At 41.9% G+C, this 2,707-nt stretch overlaps 1 long non-coding RNA gene across 1 annotated transcript; it reads right to left on the reverse strand.

Moving 5' to 3' along the window:
• Window positions 1-1,408: 1,408 nt before the first annotated feature.
• LOC132446658 (uncharacterized) lies at window positions 1,409-2,463 on the reverse strand. The gene is made up of 4 exons (XR_009522947.1): window positions 2,359-2,463; window positions 2,207-2,268; window positions 1,570-2,013; window positions 1,409-1,499 (listed from the first exon to the last, which is right to left on the reverse strand). It is a non-coding gene; the product is annotated as an uncharacterized LOC132446658 (long non-coding RNA).
• Between the last annotated feature and the right edge of the window lie 244 nt (window positions 2,464-2,707).

Here is a 2,707-nt window from a genome sequence, read left to right on the forward strand (position 1 = left end):
TTTTAGAGGGGTCATACACAGAGCGATTTCTGACCGTTCCCTGGTAAAGAGGTCTAATTGCTCCATAATTGCATCCACTTAAGACACAAAAAGGTTTGAGCATGAAGTGGTTTAGCGCAAAACCAATCCCACCATAGTGCCTCCCGGTAGAACAGTCAAGCATATCGGACGCAAATTCAACCCACACCGTGGTTTATTTAAAAGGTTTAGACGTGAAAAAAAAAAAAACCTTCTCAACCCTTTTATTGACAGACGCGATGTGATGCAGTAGAAAACACCATGTAGGTTCAAGCTCCTTTTCTTTTGAGAGGAAAGGTAACAACATTTTGCCATCCTTCTGGTCTCAAAAAAACGTATGCATGAAGAGAAGGCCTGGATGTTGATCTCGGCATGTAGCTCAGGAGTAGAGCGGGTTGGCAGTGTCAAGGTGTCCCTGAGCAAGAAACCTTACCCTAACTGCTCCCAAAGAGCTGGCTTTCGCCTTGCATGGCTGACACCGCTGTCGGTGTGTGAATACATGAATAGTTGAATGTAAGGCAATATTTAAGGTAAGGCACGGTTTGTGAATAGGGATATCATTTATGATGTACCTAAATGAAAGATAGCTATACGTCACTATGGGGTTGCTACGCCAGGCAGTCAGCCTAGAAAATTAGCTTGGAAAAAACATTGAAGCTCTGCAATAATATATTGGTCTGTCATTTCATCTTCATAAACCCCTACTGATGAAGTGTACCTGCATTGCTGAATGGGGCTGAAAGCACCATCCTTTAGTTTTTGCCATGATCATGTAGGCTCAAATGGGCTTTACTTTTTTCCAGGACAGATGACTTTTACCAGCCAAGTATTGGACCTCAACACAATTCAAAAGACTACACAGCATTAACGGCTCTTGAGAATGTAGCAAACAAATGAAAAGGGGTTCAGAAAACCTTTGAGGATTTCAGCCTACATGGTTTAACTGCAGAGTCTCCATCCTAGAATTCTAAGCAAAAATTGGCATGGAGGTGGTTCAAGCAGCATTCCTTGAAGCCAAGTCAAATTAAACCATCTGGGCATTAATTGTAAATTAGCCACGATTGAAGGGTCCGAATCACCCACGTCCTTGAGTCTGCAGCGTGATGATGCCACGCCTTTAGGGTCCATTATATCTCAGAAGCATACAACTTTATATGGCGTCGTCTTGTCCACTCTTTTTAAGCATAATCTGTCAGAACTGGTGTTCTTACTACAAATTGAGGCACCAATACAGGCTTAAATATCCTACGATTATTAAATGATGTCACTCATGCAAGATGATTGTCAGAGTTAACAGTAGCAATCAGAACATAAGATGACTACAGGTATTCCTTAAGGTTGATAGAAGGGTGTAGTGACTGCAAGTGCACAATAATGAGTACTTCATGGATGAGTTACATCTCACTTTATGTGTTGAACAATATTGAAAACAGGCAAGACATTTTTGCAGGACGTTGCCGAGGGAAAGGTTTTCCGCCCACCTAGAAGAGATTGAGAAATGATTAAGCAATGAAGGGTCAAAAAGTTGAATCTTTGGATTGTACAACTTACATTTCAAAATCTGATCCTTGGTAGAGCTTGACATCTAGAAGTCTTCAGGATTAATACCATATTCATGAAGACCTTTGATGAGGGAGTATTCGTCTGTGGTGCCACTCAGTCTGGACCGTTTGTAACCACTGCTGGTCTGGACAATGAAACTTGGTGACCCGTCAGCCTGCTGGTAAACAGCTGCCATCTCAGACTTTCCTCCCATGTTCCAGCCGGTCTGGTCCTGAGATCGAGGGTTTCCTCCGCTTGAAGTAAAAGACCAATCTCCAACTTTAGATACTCCCTTTCCTTGTGGTGCATCTGCCTCACTGGATCCCTGTTGGGACATGGAGGCCGAGGAGGAAGCTTGGGCGAGAGCAGACATCTTGTTTGCCCTTGGCTCAATGAGGTATCCAAGGTTGGACCAGTATTGGTCCAGAGCATCGTCACTAGATGATGGATAGCCTGTGGAGCCAAGAGACTGTTGGGACTTGTGGAAAGAGGCAATTTTGAGTTCTCAGTAGCATAAACAATGCAAGTTTGAGTCATCCAGGTACACGTACAAGAATCAAACTACTCATCACCTAGTACCATAAAGAGAAAATGTAGCCGCTACCGGGTTCCGGTGTTTTAACAAAAGGTTCAGTGAAATACATACCATATCTTGCAAGTGGAACCCCCATCCCACTGCTAATCAAGAAGATGCTAATCAAGTAAACACTGTAACAGACACAGGGTTTTTGTCAAAACTTTTCAAAAACAAAGACACTTCCTAATATCATATCAATTATCAACTATACTTAAACATACCTTAAAGAGGAGACAACTGCCATGGTAGACGATATTTACGACAGCTTAACACAAGCTGTAACTATGACCGACCAGCTTTCAGACAGGAGAGACCTGGTACTATGCTTGCTTTGCTAGATTGTCTTTATATTGGTTTTGAAAAACACCTCATTAATGCTTATGGAGGACAGCTGGTATCTGCACAATCAACAAACACCTTCCTCCAATGAGGGCTTGACAGGAAGTCCCAAGATGTTTTGCATTTATATATGTAGACACTGAATAAATATCGACATCAGCTGTAATTTTAAAGATATTCATTATAAAGTTTGATAAATAGGTTATCTTTCAAATTCAAGCAACTTGAATC

This window comes from Gadus macrocephalus, chromosome 18 (genome assembly GCF_031168955.1).
Source record: "Gadus macrocephalus chromosome 18, ASM3116895v1".
NCBI lineage: Eukaryota > Metazoa > Chordata > Actinopteri > Gadiformes > Gadidae > Gadus > Gadus macrocephalus.